A 23,798-nucleotide genomic window follows, 5' to 3' on the forward strand; every position below is an offset into this window, starting at 1 on the left:
AGCAAGAATAAGTTGCAATTCACTAAAAAGTCACCAGTGCCACTTATTACATGAATAAAAAAATGTAAATGGTAGTGTTTATAATAAATCACCCAAAGTAATAAAAGCAACACGCATGTTGTTATACTTTTCACGATCACCAGCGATCTAGACTTCAGATCAATGGAAAACATGTATTTTCACATAGACTACAATTTAAAATTCTGCCACCATATGAACTATAACTCCCTTTAGGGACCACGCATGCACGCACGCACGCACACACACACACACGCACGCACACACACACACACACACACACACACACACACACACACACACACACACACACACACACACACACACACACACACACACACACCCTGTTCCAGTTGTCCATTGATCACACCCAGCTGGGAGCTGCTCAAGGACTTATTAATCTGACTTTATAGACTGCTCACTTTGACACACACGTTGCATTGAGTCTTTTTGGTTTATATATGAAGCGTTTTCCTAGTTTAGTTTCTCTGTTTGACCCTTGCCTTGTTTTCGTTAACATTTTCTGCCGCCTGTATTAACCATTTGTCTGTGACCTGACTACACTTCCGGATTTTCTTGTATGTTCCTGTTTGCTTCTGTGTTTGACCATTGCCTACATGACAACTAATATATATATATATATATATATACACACATTGTATAATAAAATAAAGTATTTTGGCCCTAATTTTTTTTAGGATCCAGGAATAACACAGTCTGAATAAATCAAAATGTGAATTATTCATTTTAGCTGAGAAACTATCTTTCCATGCAAACAAAGTAACATATTTCAGACTTGAGGGATCTGTTATCAGTGATAGATGAGTGCTATCCTCTTAGAAATTCAAGCACGGATTTGAAAATAATATCACAATACAACCGAGTGTGTGTGTGTGTGTGTGTGTGTGTGTTTGTGTGTGTGTGTGTGTGTGTGTGTGTGTGTTTCAGCGGTCAGCCTCTGCTTTGAATCAATTTAACATTGCCTAAAAGATTTACAATTTAAAAAAATGAGAGGCTGCTTGACCGGGGCATTTGAAAGATCAGCTCAGACACCCACATCACAGTGAAGAGCAATGTCTGTTTTGATGAAGTGTGTGTTTATGCATGACCAGAATCCTCTAACAGGATTACTGGAGATCATTGTGAGTCATTGTGTTGTAGGCCTATGGATGGATATTTATAGCAGAAAGCATTATAAAGAGGCCTGCCACAACCTAAAGGCTAAAAGATACATCTTCAAAGGCCACAACTGTGTATGAGGCTGAAATCAGCTTGGCAGGCCTTTCGTTTCACCCCTAGTTTAAGCACAAAAGCTCTAAACAAGAACAGTTGGCATTCATAACAAAGCTACAACATCAACGATTCATAAACACTATTTATATATATATATATATAAAGATGTAGACAACACACTATACAGTACACTGTGAAAAGCAAGAACCTTATTTTACTTGGTACACCTAAAAGAATTAAGTTATATATATATATATATATATATATATATATATATATATATATATATATATATATATATATATATATATATATTTATATATATATATATATATATATATATATATATTAGGGTTGGGTATTGTTTGAGTTTATTTCGATACTGGTGCTAAATCGATACTTTTAAAAACACAAAACGGTGCCTATACTCTAGAAAAATCTTTAATTTCACAATCTTTTGAAACATAATTTTAATAGAACAATATAATTCAAGTTTAAAGTAAACATCAATTCATATTCTATATATTTAAATTGCAATAACATATTTCCTTTGATCATTTGTGGGCAGGGGTACACAAGTCATTTTTTTTACATGCATCACTCTGCAGTCTTTATAAACAAATTAATTAAATAACTTAAACTCAAAATAATCTTCCTTGTTCGTTTATTTGACAAGTAACTTTGTACTGGTGTAGGATAACACATTTCTAACATTCAAGTTCATCAAGGCACATTGTTGCACCTGTAAACTTTAACAGATAGGCCTACAGTTGGTCAATTTATTTTGCCCTCCCATTCATTTAAAATATTGTTTTTGAAATTTTTTACAGTGTTTCCTAAAAAATGATTATTCTGGAGTCATAACAAGTTCTATTTCTTATTGTTTATTTCTGGAATAAAAGCAGTTTTAATTAAAAAATAAAAATAAAAAAATAAAAAAGGTCAGTATTATTAGCCTCCTTAAGAAATATTTACTGTATATTTTTTGAAATACACAACAAATCAGTTACAAAATAATTTGACTAATTATTTCAACTTTCGTAGTTAACTGATTAAGTCTTTAAATTACAGTTTAATCTGAATAAAAGACTATAAAAAACTTAGAGGCTTTTCTGAATACAACTGTCTTGCAAAATAACTAGTAAAATGTTCTGCACTGACTGTCACTATGGGGACGATAAAAAGTAGATATTTGAAATGAGTTGGTTAAACAATTACGTTTAAAAATGTGTTGTAAATAAATCATGTGTTGAAGACGAAAATCAAAAATGAATAAAGGAAAAACTAAACGAGTTGAATATGACTTACATGAGCGTAACTGAAAACTACATTTGATCAATGTTTTACATCTGTTCTTTGGTACTTGCCGACTGTTTGTAAAATCAAGACTGCCTTTCCTAACGTGAAACTATGTACACTAGATGCAGGGCCGCTGCTGGCCAAAAGGGTGCCCTATGCGAAATTTTACTGTGGTGCCCTCACAGAGGAACAAAATCACACAAAGATTTAAACATGTAATTATTTATTTATGTACATAAATATGCATATAAAGACTTAAATTATACTTAAACATTCACATATTTACATTACAAAATAATAGTTTACATCAAAATAAAAACTGACATGTCTTCTGCAGAAGCATTCCCAATTTCAAACATTTACAAAAGATAAGGAATAAACCCTGTCTGTACCTGTAGAGATGGACGGTCCTCAGTGCTGCATCCTGTACTTGTACCTGTGCAGCTGCTGGTGTCTTTGGAGCAGTGCTGGTCAGGCCATCTCATCTTCTTTTGTGGCAAACTTCAGCATTGACCTCCATGTACAATACAGAAGAAATTAGTCATTTAAAGAAAAACTCATGACATACCATTAAAACATTGGGCTAGTCAAGCACTCTTCATAATGTTTACAAACTACAACCAAAATGTGGATTTAATTTACACTGTAATCTATGGTGACAAAAGCTGACCCTTGCTTTCGGTATAAATCAAAGACATTTGTGTTTTTCAAGAATTAATTACTGTAATTTTAAACAAAAAAACTTTATAACATTCAGAAAAAATAATCATTAATGAATTCATGCAATAAAAACAGTAGTTTACAGTAGTTTGACTCATTTTATATTATTGATCTTTCAGAAATCACAGAATATTACTCTTAAAAGTATATTAAACTTAAAAGTATATTAAACTTAAAAGTTTTGTTATTTCATACTGTTATGTACAAAAAAGACTAAAGAGACTTTATTGTCATTGCAGTGATACAAGCAATAACAGCAGCAGCAATAAGAAATGTAAAGAAATAGATAAAACAATAAACAATAATAATTGCAGTCTGCAAACAATGAAATAATATATAATTATATAACATAATAATAATGGTGTTCTATTCACTTCCATATTTTTTTTTATTTTTTTATTTTACTTCCCACAATGGAAGTTGATGAGTGCCAGCAACCAACAGTTTCCAAAATATCTACTTTTGCATTCATCAGTAGAAAGAAACTCATAATTGTTTAAAACCAATGAGGTAATTTTCATTTTTGGCTGCAATATCCCTTCAAATATATATTTTCAGAGCTCTCTCTCCAAGTTACATTACTGCTATATTTATGGTTTAACAGACGTTTCCACAGGAAAGTATCTCAAATCATATGAATTTGCCAGAATTTAATATTGTATCTAAGTGGGCATCGTGATGTCAAAACAACACCAACAAATACATATAAAAACACATCGAAAATGCAAAATCAATTTGATGTCAAAACCTTTTCCATTTTACATCTACACATTGGTGCCCCTTTGACCACCAAAAAAATGACACAAAACATATTGGGCTCAATTTTGACGATCCATGTGCAAAGTCCAAAGTGCGTGTTGGAATCCACTATTGCTATATTAGGAACGGAAAAATCCGCTTTGCGCAGTGACGCATGGTCTAACAGGGTTGAGGTCATTCTCTTAATGAGTTATAGGTGTGTTTTGAGAATAAAACAATCAGAGTCTCATCTCCCATTCCCTTTAAGAGCCAGTTGCGTCGCGCCATAACGCATTTGCTATTTACATGGTGGACTTTGTGAGTGGAAACTCTGAATGCTTCACTAGTGAGAAAACAGTCAAACAGACCATCTACAGCACGAGAATAAGAGATGAGCCTCCTCATTCTTTACTTTCTCTTTCACTCTCGTGGATAGGGAAACATGTTGTAGGCTACGCACAGATATCCATTAGCCTATACATAATTATTTAATTTGTTAAGCGCAACGATTTGTTTCAAAACTATTTCTAAAATCTGTTCTAATTTCCAGCAAAGGAATAAATGAACATCTGAAAGCTTGAATTCCTAATTCCAATTTACACTTTATTTACATGTATCCCTAATTCATGTAAAATACCTTGATGTCAAAACGACATTCAATTGTCATCAAAAAGCAAGTCAAAATGATTACAGGACAGTTTTGACATAAAGGTAGCCAACTGACATCAAAACGGTTTACATTTTTTATTTGTTTTTTGCACATCAAAGTGCCCCGCTGGGATTGTTGCACCACAGGCTCATTGTGAAAATGTACCACTGTATACATTTCTGACGCCGCCGACAGTTTCTGTTTCTTTTTCCGCTACCAGTTGACTGCTTACCTCCATGTGGACAGCTTTTTCGCTGTTGTCAGTTTGCCCAGTACCTCACCATGTACATCGGTGGACTTGAGATGCAGAGAGGAGTTGACCGTGACAAAAGGGTTCAAGTCAAGCAAAGGATGATTCCAGAAACCAGCTAAAACAAAAAGGCAAAAAATAAAATGAGTAAATAACAGGGTGAGAACTTGGTAAGATCTGAAAACGTGGTGAATATCAGGTGAGGGTTTTTCTTTAACTGGCATGCTTTTGAAAACACTGTCGGTTGGGTTTAGGGAAAGGGTGATCGGGTCAGTTGGTGCTTTTGAAAACACTATTGGTTAAGTTTAGGCAAGGGGGTGGGTGGTGTTATCGGTCGGTCAGTTGGTCAGTTGACAGCGGTTTCTGGTGTATTTACATGAGAACAACAGGCACAAATGACACTTGCAAAAGAAATGTTATCTGAAAACGCGCACACAGCGACCTCTGGTGAATTTGTGAAAAAAAAGGAAAAAAAAAACTGAGCTCCTGAGATGTATTTCACGATCTCCAGAAATGTATATAGGGGTACGTATCAATAATGAGCCTGAGTTGGATTAATCGGCTGTTTAATTCAATGTCAAACCAGTAACACTACCTAAAGTTATAAGAATCTTTTTTAAGATTTTCAATTCACACAGTGATGTCCCAAATCACACAGTGTGAGCACAGCATATTTCAGATGATTAAAACCTGCAACTTGTATCCTGGAAAATATGGTAAACACCATTACTCCTCAGCAAAGGCAGAAGCCTTTTGTTAACCTGCGAGTCACACTTTCATTATATTTCTGATGACATACAGCTGTGTGGTGTTACAGTGATGTGTGTTGAATTAGTGAAATGTGCTGTCGATGCATCAAGTTAACCCCAAGAATAAAAGCTCAGGAGTCAGCAGTTCTTTTCCATCTCCCGACTGCATGACGGCTCTGCATTGTTTCCGTCATCACGTGTCTCCAACACCTGGACTTGTGGGAAATGTGCCACAGTGTCACGACTCTCCTGTCAACATAACCAAATATGTGGCATCAACCCCTTTCAATAAAATCCACAGAATCTCCAAGTGTTTTTTCTTCCGTTTCCACAGAATGCCAAGCTGAAGGCTCTCCAGTGGGTTTTGTACAGACAGTCCATCGTCGTAAAAGAGAGATGCATTCATCCATCAGGGTGAAGCACATTAGAACCTCATTGCTATAGTTTGGGGTATTAAGAAATGAACCATTAGGCAGAAGGAAATGGCATGTGACGCCACTCCAGGTGGTATGAATCTGACTGGATGATTCACACAGTCATTGAGAGAGCACAGGAAAACAGTCATATTTCAGCGTGGAAATACTCACATACCGCTGTGAAGAAAACAGACTGTGGTGACTGAAGGGGACCCTGATGGTGTGAAGCTCATTCAAACTCTAATAAAATATTTTTAAAGGAGATAAAAATGACAATTATGTCATTATTTACTCACCCTTGTGCTGTGACAAAATGGCATGATTCTCTTTTATTGTACAGCACAACAAAAATTGAAATTTGGAAGAATCAACAAGCAGGTATATGACTGTCAAGTTAAAGCAATGGCAAAAAAAGGTCATAAAGTAGGTCATGAGACTTGTGCAATATTATTTAAGTTTGACACCCTAGAAAATCTTTGCATTAGAAGAAGCCCAATGAAAATTCACTAAAACTTTTTGACTTAGTGGCTAATTCATAGTAATTTGTAAAATTTTATTTGTACAATTAGGGGCGGCATGGTGGTCGCTGGTTTGAGTCCCAGCTGGGCCAGTTGACGTTTCTGTGTGAGTTTGCATGTTCTTCCCATGTTTGCATGGGTTTCCTCAGGGTGCTCTGCTTTCCACTACAGACCAAAGATATGTGGTATAGGTTAATTGAATAAACTAAATTTGCCATAGTGTGTACAGTTGAAGTCAGAATTATTAGCCCCCCTGTTTGGTTTCCCCCATTTTCTGTTTAAAGGAGAGAATATTTTTTCAACACATTTCTAAACATAACAGTTTTACTAACTCATTTTTAATAACTGATTTATTTGATCTTTGCCATGATGACAGTAAATAATATTTTACTGGATATTTTTCTAGACACTTCTATACAGCTTAAAGTGACAATTAAAGGCTTAACTAGGTTAATCACGTTTATTAGGCAGGTTAGGGTAATTAGGCAAGTTATTGTATAAGGATGGTTTGTTTTGTAGAATATCGAAAAAAATATAGCTTTAAGGGGCTAATAATTTTGACCCTAAAATGGTTTTTAAAAGATTAAAAACTGCTTTTATTCTAGCCAAAATAAAACAAATAAGACTTCCTCTATAAGAAAAAATATTATCAGACATACTGTGAAAATTTCTTTGCTCTGATAAACATCATTTGGGAATTATTTAAAAAAGAAAAAAAAAAATCAAGGGGGGGCTAATAATTCTGACTTCAACTGTATGTGAATGTGAGAGTGTATGGGTGTTTCCCAGTATTGGGTTGTGGCTGGAAGAGCATCCGCTGTGTAAAACATATACTGAAACAGTTCTGCTGTGGAGACCTCTGATAAATAAGTAAAATAGTTACTTGTGAGATCTAGCTGCAAAAGAAAGCAATTTCAATCATTATTCACTGATCATTTTAAAAACCGCTTAGACTTTATCGAAAAAATGAAGTTGAACTACAGAACCAGACTATTCTAGGTTTAAATACGCATTTCATGATATATTAGGGGGAAACTCAGGGAGATTTACACATTAAGAATTACACATGTAATTACACATGTAATACACATGTAATTCACATTCTTAGAATTACACATGTAACAAATGTGCCACTTTTGAGTATAATACTATTACCACTATTACGAAGTGGCTTAAATGCCTGTTTATCGTCATAAAATCAGTGTAACACTTAGATTAATGCAATTTGGCAACAACTATGAGCTTAATTACATTAGTTTGATCAGAATATTGTTTTCATGGAGTCAAGGTTAATCAGAATAAAATCTCATTATGATTGCACTTTATGAGGTTGCATGTGAACATAGTCAAAGATAATACTTCAAACCAAATGAATTTCAATTGGATTGGAAAGGGTTTTGTACACCTGACATAATCTAATTAGTAGCACAGTAATATAAAATACGCAATTACAGTTTCATCAACTGGGTTCAGAAAGTGCCACTAAGCCCATGTTAAATCTTACATCTTATAAGTTGGTCAGTGGAGGGTGAATTATAAAATATTTGCTTTAAAAAAAAAGCTCTTCTGACAAATGCCAGCTTTCTTTCAATCAAAAGTTTTATGGGTTTATAAAAGCAGAACTGCGAGAATTTAAAATGGGATTGGATTCATTCAGGCTGAATTAATTTGTCCATGTAAACACCCATAGTGTTTTCATAGTGAACTCAATGATTCAGTTGCAGCTGTCCCAGAGTTTACAGTTCACTAGATGGGAAGATTAACATTGAATAACAATAGTAATTTAAGTCTGTTCCTCATACAATGCTACCGAATGGCTTCAGAAATAGCACATTTGTCATTGTATGGAAGCTTCTAAAATCTTTCTTCTGTGTTCTGTGGAAAAAGCAAAATGAGGAATGACATGAGGGAGAACAAATAATCACAAAATTGCAATGTTTGTGTGCGCTGTTCCTTTAAATGATTTCCCTTAACCTTGTATGTGTCATATTCGCACTAGGTGGTGGTTCAGGTGCCATTTTTGACAACCAGCATTAATCCCATGTTGGTCTGACGCCTAAACCCATGATATGCTCTGAAACGAGCAGCGGGTGTATTTATTTATTATTATCTCAATATATTTTGAGAAAAGCTGCCAGTAACTTGGCTCACAACTTGAGTGGGCTTTCAGAGTTTAAATGCTTGGATGTTTCAAAATGGTTTACACTGTCTGAGGATCAGTAAAGTTAAAAACCCAAACAGATTTAATTAAAATGGTTAACTTTCTCTTCGTGCCTTTGAAAATGAGTATATCAGATGTCACATGACAATTAAAAATTAACAAACTATAATTTCAAAGGTAGTCCGTGTGAGTTTTAATTCCACTTTTATGAGAGCTCCAAACACTTTCATTAATAATGAAACCCTTCATGAGCTTCATGATATCCAAATCTATTTTTCATAAAGTGAATCGCCCACGTTTCTGTGCGTCCTATAAATTAAAAACCTGTATAAATGAAATAAATGCTTTAATGAGAGTCTAAGCTCCTCAAACAAATCTCAGAACCTCAAAGACAGCATTCGTTTTCTTCTTCAGTTATAATTCTGTAAAATAATGAGAAGTATTCATGAGTCCTCAAATGGGCTCAAGCTCTTTTATATCAAGTGGCTGGAAGTTTAAGCGCTTGTTTAGAAACCCCATTAATCTTTTCAGTGTCGGAGCACAATGTCAGAGAGTTGTCAACATTGTGAGACGGAAATAATCAAAACAAGCTCCGCATACAATCTTTTTTAAATTGCAGTCTGTGACAGAAGCTTGCACTGTTTACAACGAAATGAGAATGACAAAAAAAAAAAGTCGCCTGTCAGGCGAAAATTTATATCACGCTGTAAAATGAGTGAAGCGGAAGCTGATTAAAAAGATCTGTCTGAGCATTTCCGAACACCTTGATAAAGTTTTTGTGAAAACGATTTTGAAAATAAAAAAGGTTCATTTGTCAAGACACTGGTGTCCAATACAGTGGAAAGATTAAAAAACAACAACTTTTTAATCATTTTGGATATAAATTAATATCCAAACCATCACAATCGATGACATTTGACTTTTTGATGGTCATTTTTATGTAAATAATAATTGTTTTACTTATTTATTTATAAGGTGACTTTTATGAATAATTTTCGACAAGCCTAATAAATAAATGTATGCAAAAAGCATTTCTTCAATCATACATCACAACACAAAATACACTCAATGGCCACTTTATTAGGTACACCTGGCCAACTGCACATAAACGCAAATTTCTAATCAGCCAATCACATGGCAGCAACTCAATTCATTTAGGCATGTAGACATGGACTGCTTCCAACACTGCATACTACTCAGTAGGTACTGCATCTGAATTTAAATCTACTGTTCTACTCTGCCATTAGAAAAGTACATTCTATAGAGATATGAATGTGAGCAGTATGAATGGAACTCGGACATACTACATACTACGCCATTTTGTCACGATCACGTGACCTACCCGAGTTGCATCGCTTCACTCCCGTTCATGAATTCTCTTGCAGGGCATCACAGGATAGCGCAGCGTGCATTGGATCCACACTTCAGAATCTCACTGGAAGTAGTAAGTCATCCGGGTACTTCTCACAAACTGTTTTTCAAATTTGCATACTGTTTTAAGCGTACTATATGCTGTAGGATGGAAGTATGTGATTTCGGACGCAGCCATGGTCAAGACAATCTGCTGCAGTTCAAACCGTGAATCAGAATGGGGAAGAAAGGTGATTTAAGTGACTTTAAACGTGGCATGGTTTTTGGTGCCAGACAGCATTTCTGAATACACAACATGTCGAACCTTGTGGCGGATGGGCTACAGCAGCAGAAGACCACACCGGGTGTCACTCCTGTCAGTTAAGGACAGAAAATTTAGGCTACGAAATTTGCACAGGCTCACCAAAATAAGACAATACAATGCAATATGGGGTCCAGCCCAATACTAGTAAAGTGTACCCAATAAAGTGGCCGGTGATTGTATTATTATTATTATTATTATTATTATAAAAAATATGTTTCTTAAGCTGCAAATTATTACATTGGAAAGATCTCTGAAGCAACTTGCGACTTGAGGAATGAAAATAAATATATATGTATATATATTAAATCATGGTAAAAATTCTACATTTCTGGAATAAATGTCATAAATAGTTAAATGACTTAAATAGCAATAAGCTGTAGTTATATTTTACAACATATTTACAGTTTTTAACTGTATTTTTACTTGAATAAAATAACATTTGTAATTTCAGTTACAACAATTAACATTATAAAAGTTTTATTTTTATGCAACAATAAAAACAAACAATTTACGAATAATTTTTAGTAAACACTGTTAAAAAAGTTTAATAGAAGACCATGCAATAAATCTGTGTTTTTATGATTTATTTCTGTCTTCCAATTAATCTTACACTCAAAGTGTTGTAAATTGTCAGTGTTAGCTGTGCTTTCTTGCTTTGTTCTGTCAATAACTATTTTCTATGAACAGTAAATAATGATTTTACATCACATCATGATGAACGAGGGATTTTCAAGTGTTTACACTGCCGGCGCTCTCGTTGGACGCGGTACAAGTACAGTGCAATAGATTTTCACGCAGATGTCAATAAGATTTAGTGCCATTCAGTTTGTACGCTCATATAATCAGATGATGTTGTTAACTATTAGTCTGTGCCAAGTACCGGGTGTTGAAATTACTAAATAGGTCAGATGATGCATCACAATTTGAGAATCGTAAATGTGTGTCTTTTCAGAAGAAAGATGTTGCTTCATTATCAAACTCTAAATCTATGAGAAGGTTGCAGTCTGTCTCAGGAAGCTCACATTTATTTTAAAGGGAACATACTGTATTAGCCCTTTTTCAAAAGATGTAAAGTAAACCTCTGTTGCCCCCAGAATGTGTCTGTGAAGATTTTTCTCAAAATACCTTAAATATATTTAATTATTGCCTGTCAAATTTGCCCTCTATTTGTATCACCATTTGCATACACCAGGGGTGACCAAATCTTTTCTTATGAAGGGCCAAAATCCAAGCTTGTTGGAGAGCTGTGGGCCAAAAGTAAATATAGCAAACTGAATTACATTAAAGGTTTCATGGGTAATTTTGTTTAATAATATTTATAAATAAATAGAAAAAAAAAACACTTCAATCATATTTACAAAAGTATAAATTTTTTGAAAATGTGTATTATTTTAATGAGTATATTACAATATAATTTTTTTAAAAAAATTCATTTATAAAACAATGGAGTTTAATAATGCTGAGTACACTAGTCATGCTGAACTTACCTTTACCTAGATTTGACTCCTTCGAGATTAGATTTGGATTTCTTCGGCTTTGTCACCATTTCGTGAAGTCACATTATGTAATTTTTTTTAAATAATCGAACATATTTACAGCATTTAATTAAACTATTTAATTTCAGTTAGCTTTTTTTCAAGCTCAACAATAAAACAAAGCATTCACCGACCCCCTTTTCCTTCTGGTGGGCCAAATCAAAGGATACAAAGGGCCAACTTTGGCCTACAGGCCCTAGTTTGGGCATTTCTGGTATACATCATTTGTGTGTGGCTTTAAATTGTTTTAAAAGGGACTCTATTATGCAAAAAATCCACTTTTACAAGGTATTTTGACAGAAATGTGTGTTGGAATTTTGCAAACACAGCCATCTAAGGATGATCAAAATTACTATTTATTTATTTATTTATTTATTTATTTATTTATTTATTTATTTATTTATTTATTTATTTATTTATTTATTTATTTATTTATTTATTTATTTATTTAACTCTTAACAAAAAGTAAACCGGGATCCAAAAACTTGAAGCCATCTGCAATGTGATGTCATGAAGTGCAGTAGCCCCACCCACCACTGTTGACTCATTTGCATTTAAAGCCACAATAATAATAAAAAAAAAATCATGTAAGTTTTCTTTGCACCTATAGGTGTTTGTTGCTTCAATGTTGTTAATGAAACCAATGATATTAATATATCAATATAATACACTTAAATATAAAACTAAATGAAAAAATGTTATTCTTAAACTGTCACCTGTGGCTTTCAATTGTTTATGTATTTGAGCATGTATATCTGATGGTCCTATAACACATACACTATCACATATATTTTTTGTAATTTTGGACGAATTTTCACGTGGAAACAACCTCCTGAAGTGGTCTAAGCATTTTACCGAAAAAATTGTAAATAATAAAAAATAAATAAAACAATTCTATGGCATTCTTTATACAACAAAGGCTCATTCTGAAAATAGCCCTATGGAGATCACAAATTATGTGGCCAGACGCTGACGCTGTGCTATCTCTCTGTGTGGAAGTTACAGCTCGATACCTGTTTGTCCAGTGGCTCGCCCTCAGCGGACTTCAGACGCAAAGAGGAGTTAACCGTGATGACGGGGTTCAATTCTGGAGAAAAAAAAACGGTACCAGAAAACAGGTCATACAAAAAACAAAACAAAAAAAAAACAGGATGAGAATGTGGTAAAAGGCACATGAGGGCTTTTCTTTTTCTGGATTGCTTTTTAAAACTGCCGGTTGGGTTAAGGCAAGGGTGTCCAAATTCGGTCACGGAAGATCAGTGTCCTGCATAGTTTAGTTCCAATTCCCTTTAACACGCCTCCCTGGAAGTTACTAGTATACCTAGAAAGAGCTTGATTAGCTAGTTCAGTTGTGCTTAATTGGCATTGAAACTAAAATATTCAAGACACCGACCCTTCAGGACCGAATTTGGATACCCCTGGGTTAAGGTAAGGGGGTGGGTGGTTCAAGCTGTACTTTTAAAACACCATTGGTTGGGTTAAGGGAAGGAGGAGGGTGGGTCAGTTGATCACTTAGTCAGTCAGTTAGTCAACAGTGGTGGATTTATGTGAAAAGAGCAGGCCCAAATAGCACTCGTGAGAGAAATCTCAAGAAGCGTGTGCAGCCACCTCTGGCAGACTTGAGAAAACAAAAGTGTACCTCCTGGCACAAATTTGATGCTCTCACGAAATATAGGGGTAAGTTTTCAGAATGAGCCTGGGTTGTTTTCATATTTTCTAGATTGGTAGATGCACCGGGTGTCACAGTCGCTCGCTCTACAAATACACATAATTAAGGAATTATCAAAATAACACGTATTTATTAACAAAACACTCACTACAGGTACTGGACCATCAACGTATAGATATCAAGGGGTGTAGACAATACAATACCGGAAGCAAGACTTAATAAAAACACAGGAGTTTAAATGCACAGGGCATAATGAACTGAATACAAACAGGGGGTGACACAGGTGGAACTAATAAACAATAACAAAGGGCGGGAAATCAGAACAAAGGAATCACATGATGCAAACATAAAGCATGTGGAGCACAGCACAAAGGGGAAGTCACAATACATAAACACAAGACTCTGAAGCCAGGGACCAGATTAAAGCTCTTAAACAAGAAAAAAAAGTCAGATTTTTATTATATGTCTATCGCTTTTCTTTTTGAGTCATACATTAAAGAGAGCTAAGCCAGAGCCAAAGCTTCGATGCTCAGGTAATGTAGCCTGTAGTGGTTAAAGATCTGGGCTGGTGACCAAAAGGCTTGTGAACTGAAGGCTGAAGGGGTTCGGATTACAACTGGGGGATTGAGCCTGTATCAACTATACTAAAGGTGGCTCTGGATAAAAGTGTAAGCTACATGACAGCTCAGATGTGAACTGACACTTTGTAGAGGTTAGTAAATGCAGCTTAATTTCAGAGGGTATCAATTAGTTTTAGTTATCTGCACTTCTTGGATGGTAATTCTTCTTATGATGTCGTATGTATTACAAATGAGTAACGATGAAAATGAGTAACTGATCTTAAGTCTTTAAATTAATTTGTTTGTTACCTGTTATATATAGTATTTAACATTATTCATTTCTTTAAAAAATAATGGTGAAATATAAATTAATTGTATTTGTTATTTGGGGCACTGCATGTACTGTTACTGGAGTAATTGTTAAGCTTAAAATGTTAAAAAAGTTGAGAACGTTTCACAAGATTTTACAATTCTGTCACCATAACTTAATTATGAAATTAACTAGCGATATCTGAAAATTGTTGCAAAGCAAATCCAATATTTTTGTAGTTGTGCTGCAAAATACTATAACTGTAATATAAATATACAATATTCCAATGGTGATTTTAAATTGATCTCTACAACAACCAATTTTAATGCTAAAACATTCAACATTCAAATGACTTCTAATTGTAGTTAGAAATAGGGATGCTCCAATTAGGATCTTTATAGCCGATACCGAGTACCAATTCCTTGTCATACTGATCTGCCGATACAGAGTACCGATTCTGATGCTTCAAGCTTTATAAACTTTGCCATTGCATAAAGCACATTTTCCCTCTAAATATGACACTTCAGTGGAGATCTCTCCTAAGACACTAAATTAAGGATGTTACATATAATCCCTTAAATGCATCTCATATGACTATTTAATGTGGACCTGTTATTGTCAGAAGTTGCTTCATGGGAAAAAAAATAAATAAAACATATTTTTAAAAATTGGTAAAAAAAATTACTAACCATGCAATTTGAAAACATTGCAAATGATGGAAGAATAGATAACATGCCTTAATGTAAAAAAAGTTTGGTGCCCATATTTGATGCATGAGAAGTTAAAATGCACTTATAAATCTTCCTCTGCTTGTAAACTAGTAAACAAGCATTTGCAATCATGAATTTGGCCAGATTGATTGGTGAGTACCGATCAAATCATGAAATGTAATTATCGGCCGATAATACCAATCCCTGGCCAATCAATTGGAGCATCCCTAGTTAGAAACAATACATTATCTTTAAAGTATGGTTATACAGTATACTGTGCAAATCTGAAAACTGTCAAATCTCTTTTTTGGGGGCAACCAAGCAAGAATCCAAGCAAGAATCCAAGCAAGCAACTAAGCAGCCAGCCAACCGACCAACCCAACAACCAAACAAGCACACAAGCAACCAACCAACTAACCAAGCAACCAACTAACCAACGTACCTACCAACCAACCAACCAAATAAAAAAATTTATCTGTTCATTAATTTTCCTTCGGTTTAGACCCTTATTTATCAGAACCATCACAACGCAATGGACCACCATATGTTTCCGACATATGTTTTATGCAGCAGATGCCCTCCCATCCGCAACCCAGTACTGGGAAACACCCATACAATCTTACAATCACACACACACACACTCATACACTACGGCCAATTTTGTATACCCAGTTTACCCATAACACCTGTGGACTATGGGGGAAACACAAACATGGGGAGAACATATAAACTCCACACAGAAATGCCAACTGGCCCAGCTGGGACTCGAACCAGTGACCTTCTTGTTATAAGGCGACAGTACTAACCACTGAGCCACCCAAATAAATTAACAACTATCAGTTTTATTTATAGCATTGCTTGTTTGGATATTGCTGTCATATAATTATTGTTAATTATGGCCATGACAATCATGTAGTGAAAATACAGCTGATATCAATACATGGATTTCTGACCCAGCTGTTAATTAGTTTTTTTCTTACTCCTCTATATTTATCTTTAATAACACCTCCTAATTTAGTCTAATATACCAATACATACCTTTCACAACAGTTCATCCACATTTCCACAGTGTCACCGAACTGAAGTGCGTTCAGCATTATAATAACAAACAAAAACGTGAAACGAACCGTAGATCCGAGTAAAATCCATTTCATAATATGCAGTTAGGGTCTGCTTACTTTTACAGCACTTTTTGTTATGACGGGCAGGCAAAACCACATCCATGCCTAAACAGATTGGGCATTACCGAACGCTATGGACTATAAAGCTCAATTTGTTTACTTAGCGTTATGCCTAATGTGGCTCGCATGCATCATTGGCTTAACAAACCATGGCTAATGTCTCTAAGGTGAGCGCTAGTGAAAATGCACCCTCACATATATCAAACATTAAAACCCTACTCATGTTTTGCAGTTATTCTGTAATTTTCTGCAAGACACAGGCACACACACAAACACATACACACAGAGTTTTCGAGAGGCCCCAGGGCCCCGGTGGCAGGCAGATGTATCAGACCCAGGCACTTTTATATTCTGCCTGTTCGTCAGTGTGTGCCGGGGTGCATCCATGTGTTACAGATGGGGTGTCCAGTGGATGAAGTGCTGCAGTGACAGCCAAACAATAAACAAGACCCCCTCTGCACCCACACACTCCTCTAAGAGAGAAATATCCTGAGACGTGCACGTCGTATCATGAATATGTTTAAAACAATTGTGCTGGTGGAAAAAGATATTTGGCCGCAATTCTGTGTGCGTCCGTTTTGGTTTCTAGCACAGGGAATTATGTACTGATGGTGTCTGGAGGTAAATACGGAGAGTTATAAACTTCCCCCTGGTTTTTTCTGCCAGCAGGGACTTTCCCTTCTCTATAAATCTTGTCCTGCAAAATCCTCTTTTTCCCCTCCAAATGTTTGGCCACAACGCTTAATGGATTATCCAAGCAGGGCATGTTCCTGGATCAATGTCCTTGTTAGTCTTGGAACAACAACCACAGATAGTTCCTTAGTTCCTTGAAATGAATGAATGAATGAATGAATGAATAAATAAATGAATGAATGAATGAATGAACGACCCAATGAACAAACTGATTTAATTTAAAATAATGACATTTTAATTTAATTTTGCTCTGTAATTTATCTGCCTTTTACTCAACCCTTATTAATTCTGCCACTTTCGGTTTTATTCTATATTTTACTTTATTAGAAAATTAATTATGTTTGTGCTGCTTCTCATCATTTGTAAATTGCTTCAGATAAAATGATCTGCTAAACGATTAAATGTAAATCTAGAAATTCCTTCCCAGACAGCATTCGACTTAAACCAGATCCCTTCTCAAACCAGCATATACTCATTACAGTCATGTCCGTTTCATACCTTTAAAGGTGCCATATACTGCATTGATTTAATAAGTTAAATTGTTCTCTGATATCTACATAGTAGGTTTATGGCTTCAGTAAGTTCAAAAAATCTCCAGAAACAGTTTAATAAGCTCATTTATTACTCCATAAAACACCCATAGTATCAGAAGGCCCATGATTGACCATATAAGGCTCGTGTCAAGAATGGTTTTAAGCCCTCCATGCTGCTCATACAGACACACACAGCATGATGTACTGAACTCGGACAAATATATACCCAATCAGAGTAACATTAGCCTATTTTAAATTAAAATTATATTTAAACTTGATAGAAATGGCATTGTATTTTAAAGCTACAGTGAAAGAAAACACTGCCAGGAATTTATATTAACCTCTACTTGAACAGAGACATTTTAGCAGTGATTTGACACGATTCAGCAGTTTACATGTTCATTTGAAAAATATGCATCAAATTTCACAATAAACACCATAAATTAACAAAAGATGTAACTAAACATAGCTTATACTTCTTCAGAGTGTAGATGAATAAATGTGTAATCTGTAAATCTTGCCGGTTTGAACATGCCTTGTGCTGTTGTTGCCCAGTAACGCACAGTAAACAAATTGTAGTTCACGTTTTCAAAATAAAAGTCCCACCCACATAGTAAGTGAAATGTACGCTTACGAATAACTGATGGAGGGAAATTTTCATTGTTGTTTCACTAGAAAATGTTGTTGCTTATCAAACACAGCAGGGGTATGGTGTGTTTTGTTGGGAGATCACAACTGTTGTAAGCGTATGTATGTGGGGAACGGGGGCTATGGCACCTCTTTGGGGCATCATTACATGTTTATAAGTGAGGACCGGGGCTGGCTGGCATGCCGTTACAAAACCACCCAATTTTACACTACCCGCCTATGTATTTTTTTTAGCCACAAAAATAAATTAAAAACTGCCCAATTGGGCAAGAAACCGCCCAATCTGGCAACACTGACTATCAGTTAGTTTAGGGAAGGGAGTGGGTGGGGGGATCAGTCGGTCAGTCAGTCAGTCAGTCAGTCAGTCAGTCAGTCAGTCCACAGCGGCCTCTGGTGGATTTATGCAAGAAGAACAGGTGCAAAAGGCACTTGCGAGAGAATTTTGAGATCTCAAAAAGTGTACACATCAGCCTCTGGTGAATTTGCAAAAATAAAAAGTGCTAAAAATGTTTGCTCCTGGGATGTATTTGGCGCCCTACAGAAATGTATATAGGGGTACGTAATCACAATGAGCCTGGGTTGATTTTGAGACAATATACTTTCTTCAAGTACTTTACATCCTCCACACAGACCCAAGCAATCTGATTACATTTAGATCTGTGGCTCTCAGTAAAATAGTATCAAACCCAAGATGACCTTTATACAACAACAAATATGTACACACCAGCATGGCATAAAACCCCCGCCTTTACAATGACACTTCTCTCTTCTGTCTCTGTATGTCATTATTGACATTCAAGGTGTTTGTTTGACTTAATGGCTGTTGCTCTCTGAATCAAGCATCAGGGGTATTGATGTGTGCTGTTAACCTGAGGCCTGGCAGTGCCAGAACATGTGAACACACTTACTGTGATCGGTAGCATCACTGAAGGGTCACTGCCTCATGAGTCCTTGCATGACACTGTTATCCAGGTGTGACCATGTGTGAAAGTGAAAAGGTGTCCTTTGCAGGATTTCTTTCCATCAGCAATTACAAGGTTTGCCATTAAGATTATTCTGTTGAAAAGATGCAGATTTTCTTTAAAGTAATTCAGGTATAACTATAGCAGTAAATTGTAAGTTTCTGGTCTCAAGCATTTTAAGCTCTACTTATTATCAAAAACTATAGAATACACAAGACATGTCACTCTTTGAATGGTCTCCAAATAAAGCTTGGAATCTGTACTCTTAAATGAACCAACTACACTTGAAAACCAAAGTTTTTTGGCTTTGTAATCTATATGAAACAAACGCAAGATACAGTCCTTCCTGTCAAATGCACGTCACATGACAGCAACTACTTAAACGCATACAAACTTGTAAACAAAGAGACACTTTTATTTCTGGAGATCGACATCAAGACCAAGTTGTGAATTACTTTAGAAGACCAGCGTGATCTGACAATCACTATCCAGAGGATGATCATGTGTCGAATGGCAATAAATAAGGGCTGGTGTCGTGATCTTGTTCTTTTGGAGTGCGCATGCTTAGGACATCTGAAAAAAATGCTGATTTTGTTTGTTTCGAACGTTTTGAAATTAAACATTTGAGATGGTTGTTGTTTTATACTATAGGTGATTCCAAATATGAAATGTAGTCGTAAGCTTGGCAGTTTTGCAGAATTTGATGTTTTCCTAGACAGAATGCCCAAACATACTGCCTGAAAAGGGGTTTCAAAGATGGCCGCCAAGTGAAATGACTTGCCTTAAAGCAGGGGTGTCCAGACTCGGTCCAGGAGGGCCAGTGTCCAGGAGGGTTTAGCTCCAACCCTAATCAAACACACCTGAACCAGCTAATCAAGCTCTTACTAAATATACTAGAAACTTTCTGGCAGGTGTTTGAGCTAAACTCAGTAGGACACCGGCCCTCCAGAACCGAGTTTGGACATCCCTGCCTTAAAGGGACTTTGTTATTACTTAGCAAGCTTTTGACCATTTAAATCAGCAATGAAAAAAAAATCAGCCATTTAATATCACATGCAACTTTTTTTTACCATACAGTCGCATCTTCTATGGGCTGATCTCCCTAAATATTGACAAATACTGATTTTTTTGTTGAGGCACTATAGGTTTTTGGATATATTTGGCCACGCCTATTTTGTACGACCTTTTGCCAATGTTAAAATTCAACTTTATTTGATAATTATGAACATAGAATCTATAGACAATTGCACAATAAAATCTGTGATGAAACTGGTTGGAACTAACTGTGCATTATATCATTTTAATATTTATTATTATTATTATTATTATTGTTATTATTATTCAGACCATGGACCAAATTATTCATTCATTCATTCATTTTCATTTCTGCTTAGTCCCTTTATTAATCTGGGGTTGCAACAATGGATTGAACCTCCAACTTATCCAGCATATGTTTTAGGCAGCGAACACCCAGCTGCAACCCATCACTGGGAATTATCCATACACACTCATTCACACATACACTATGGACAATTTAGCTTAACCGATTCACCTATACCACATGTCTTTGGACTTGTGGGGAAAACCGGAGCACCCGGAGGAAATCCACGCAAACACAGGGAGAACATGCAAACTCCACACAGAAACATCAACTGACCCAGCAGGGGTTGGATTTCCGGTTCCATCTTCTCTGTGAGGAACATATATGGAATTAGCACAACCTTTTTAACATCTACTCCTGAAAAAAAAAGCAAGTGATACCTAGAAAACAACATAAAAGCATCCATATTAAGTAGCAGTTTAGCACTTGCGGCTGTCTGTTCTTCCAGCAGGTCTCTAGAGAGCATTTCACCACACGTCTCTGCACCTTCTGTCAACCAGGTGCTACAGTCGGCTGCTTATTGACAGAGAAAAAGGGCACAAGCTCTCATAAACCTTTTAATACCCATTTGCAAAGGTCAGTTGTCTGACACTATCGAACTGACCCAAGAAGAGGAAAACATGAAATAAGAAAAAAAAATCATACATCTTTAAAGCCTGGATTGTGGAAAGCTTAAGGATTCATTGTTCTGAGGTTTAACTTTGCGTGTGAAGCTATGTTAAAAATGCTAGATATAGTATTTGTGGTAGCAAATATAACCAAAAAAAAGTTTACATCTAAAGTTTCAAAGTTATTCTTTTTTATTAATGAAATGGATGTTTAGTGTTGAATTTGTAATTTATTTATCAAATCTATAAATGTATAATACTGATAAATTTTAACAGTATATATGGGGTACAAATAATATCAGGCTTGAATGTATATATATATATATATATATATATATATATATATAAATATATATATATATATATATATATATATATATATATATATATATATATATATATATATATACTGTATGTATATATATATATATATATATATATATATATATATATATATATATATATATATATATATATATATATATATATATATATAATAGACAAAATACCGCTTTGTAAACATTCAGCATGCGTGTGCAGCGAGGTTGCTGAAAAAAATGGAAGCGCTAGCATTTATAGCGAGGCAATAATATCTGATGCGCTACAGAGTTTGTTGTTAAAGAAAAGTTATATTGATTGCATACATATATATATATATAATATATATATTACATAATGCTTTCAGCGTAGTATAACTGCTTCTCATTGAAACTCCAAGTGATTTTACAAGAGAGAAGTTAAAGGTCTACAAGTCGTTGGATGCCAACAATTTTGTTCTGTGTGGTCATGTGCAAGAAATAATGTTCCATGATTACCAGGTTCAAAACTTTGTAGTGATAAAAACCGAGGTTCTGCCTAGCTAAGGACAGGGAAAGAAGACAGAACTGTACAAGGCCTGGGTGATCATCAACAAGCAAAAAAAAAAAAAAAAAAAAAAAAAAAAGTTTTACGTTTCATTTTAAGCATTCAGTGTCCGCAGTTTAATTCACCATATTTGACTGTTTTTGCTAAAATCATTGCTGCAATCAAAACGAGTAATGTGTCTGATACAGCATAGTGTAAACTTACCTGATATGAAATGAGAACTGCAGAGTCAAGCATTTTTAATTACGTCCTCACTCCATTTAGCTCTTATGATGGCTGTTAGCCAAATACGTCTGCAGTTGGCATTAAAAGCAGTGTGGTGTACGGTAAAATTTAAGTTTTCTATTTTTAGACTTTTCGAATTTGGCATCCTATCACACAACATAATTGCTATTGTCTTTTTTTGCAACCGGTATGTACAGTTGAACCTGTGTCACATCATGTGTGACATAGATTGGTAATTCTCCAATTTCTGCATTTATAATAAAATATAATATAATATAATATAATATAATATAATATAATATAATATAATATAATATAATATAATATAATATAATAAAGTACCTTGGCTGTGACATTTCATTTAATAATTGCAAGCTAGTAGTAATTCTGATAAATAAAAAATAAATCTAACAATATTGCTACAAAAAAACTAATTACAAAATAATGTCATTTAATGTAATACATCACCCTCTCTCTCCAACACTGCTCTAGCTGTAGCTCCAGTGATGACTGACAGCCTGTTAATGCTTCACACCTCGTCAAGCAAATGCCAAACAACAGAGAGAGGAAAAAAGAGGCTAACAGCAGCATGAGGATCAGCAGCAGCAGTATGTGTGTTTATGTGTCTATGTAAAGGGTTCCCTTATAATATAATGTCCTCAACTTTGATAATGACAAATGCATTTTAAATGTGTTACTTATGAACAAAAAGATGTACAAATTTTTCTAATCTTTAGATTTACAGTGTCAAACTGCTTCAGAAATCTGCATGTACTCAGAATATATACTGTATTTGCTTCCCAATACTTATTTGTTGTAATTGTTTAAAACAGCTGTGTTGCTTAATAATTTTTTTGAAAAAAGTGATGCATTTCCCCCCTTAGATCAAATAGAAACCTCAAAAGAACGACATTAAATTTAAACAGCTTTGTAGCATTACACGTGTTTACTGTCACTTTTAACCATTTTAATGCACACTTTCCTTTGCTGATGCATTACTAAAATCCAAATTCATGCTTGTTAACGTTAGTTAATGCACTGAGTTTACATGAACTAACAATCAACAACTTTGTTTTTAACATCTATTGTTAAAAAGGAATGAATAAAAACTCTAATATATGTATTCTTCATTATTTGTTTATGTTAGTAAACACATTAACTAACATTACCTAAAGGGGCGACACAGTGACGCAGTGAAAAACATCAAATAACATGTTCAAAAATAGCAAAAATCAAGAGAAACAAAAAAAAAAATGTAGGCAATGTTGTTAACATAGTTTGTATTTATATATTTTTTGCAATAATATGCATGAATTTAAATGTATTTTCTTTCAATTTCTAAAGATGTTGTGTGACTAAATGTTATTTTAATAAATATATGTTTAATTAATATGTTTTGTTTAAATGCACCAATATATATTACACATATTTACTGAAATTTTTTTTTTAAATAAAAATATTAATTTTCAAAATGGGGTGTACTCATTTATGCT

At 34.8% G+C, this 23,798-nt stretch overlaps 1 long non-coding RNA gene across 2 annotated transcripts in view; it reads right to left on the reverse strand.

The window, feature by feature from the left end:
* Positions 1-3,673: 3,673 nt before the first annotated feature.
* Positions 3,674-23,798, reverse strand: part of LOC141379125 (uncharacterized) — a 137,266-nt gene continuing 117,141 nt past the window's right edge. Inside the window, exons 3-4 of one of the 2 annotated variants that reach the window (XR_012395125.1) lie at positions 12,975-13,048; positions 3,674-5,025 (exon numbers count right to left, since the gene is read on the reverse strand). This is a non-coding gene — a long non-coding RNA (uncharacterized lncRNA). The remainder of the gene's footprint in view (positions 5,026-12,974; positions 13,049-23,798) is intronic. The other variant, XR_012395126.1, reaches the window with a different exon arrangement.

Source organism: Danio rerio, chromosome 19 (genome assembly GCF_049306965.1).
Source record: "Danio rerio strain Tuebingen ecotype United States chromosome 19, GRCz12tu, whole genome shotgun sequence".
In the NCBI taxonomy this organism is placed as follows: domain Eukaryota; kingdom Metazoa; phylum Chordata; class Actinopteri; order Cypriniformes; family Danionidae; genus Danio; species Danio rerio.